Source organism: Echinops telfairi, unplaced genomic scaffold (assembly GCF_000313985.2).
Source record: "Echinops telfairi isolate 266 unplaced genomic scaffold, ASM31398v2 ScPeMD7_2291;HRSCAF=2852, whole genome shotgun sequence".
NCBI lineage: Eukaryota > Metazoa > Chordata > Mammalia > Afrosoricida > Tenrecidae > Echinops > Echinops telfairi.
Genome location: NW_022106189.1, coordinates 19,736,689 through 19,737,698, shown reverse-complemented (window position 1 = coordinate 19,737,698; position 1,010 = coordinate 19,736,689).

The window sequence follows — 1,010 nt, the reverse complement described above, 5'->3', positions numbered from 1 at the left end:
GGAGAGGATTGTGTGAGTGATAGGCCGTCTCCATTTGAAATGAGAGCAAAGATCCCAGGATTTAACTTCCCATTTCTCTGACAGTTACACAGTGCTGAGGGGTGCTTGGCCCTGCCTGCATCACTGTCTCTTTGAGTCCATCACACTCTGAAGGGGGTATTGCTCTTATTCTGATGGGTAGGGTCGCTGGTGGGACTAGGAGTAAGGTGTTCAGTAAGGTGGAGGTCAATTTCTACAGAGGCTCTTTTAAAGATAGATAGATAACATACCTGATAACATACCTTTCCTCTTCCCTCAATCCATCCACTGAAACCATGGAGCACAGCTTGCTCTAAAGACAAAGGGAGAATATCATTCAATGTCAGCTAGAGGGCTTATTATTTGTGGCATTTAACAGGAGCTGTGAGTGTGCTGCCCTATAATTGTTGGAAGACTTACTGCAAAGTCAGTGGTTCAAACCCACCAGGAACTTTGAGGTGGAAAGATGAGGCTGTATCCCATAAAGATTTATAGACTTAGAATCCCTACTTTTGTACTGTGAGTTGGAATTGAATATGGATAAAAACATGAAAGCCCCAAATCCATTTGGAGAGGCTAGGGCTGGGAGCAGGGCTAGCAGGGGCAGGTAGTGGTCAGGAGTCAACAAGGTCTGTGCACACACCTTGTCACCGGGCTGATCACCACTGCTCCCAGGTTTAGGGTGCAGGGGAGCAAGACTGGGGTTGCACACAGGATCCCGGAAAGGGAGCATTTGAGGATGACCCGGTGGTGAGCCAAGGAAACAGCTCTGACTCTGGGAGCGGGTTCCCGAAACACCCGACACCGGGCAGTGGGCACAGTCATGGGACAATGGGAGGTGGCGAACAGCCCTGGGGCACCGAGTTCCACTCGCCGCGAGCGCGTGCAAAGCGGGGATGGTGCCAGCGGGCCGGGCACAGAGAGCCTCGCACGGCCCCACCCGCTGCGCTCAGTCCTGTGGGGGCGTGTGCAGTGCGGGGCGGGGCGGCGCG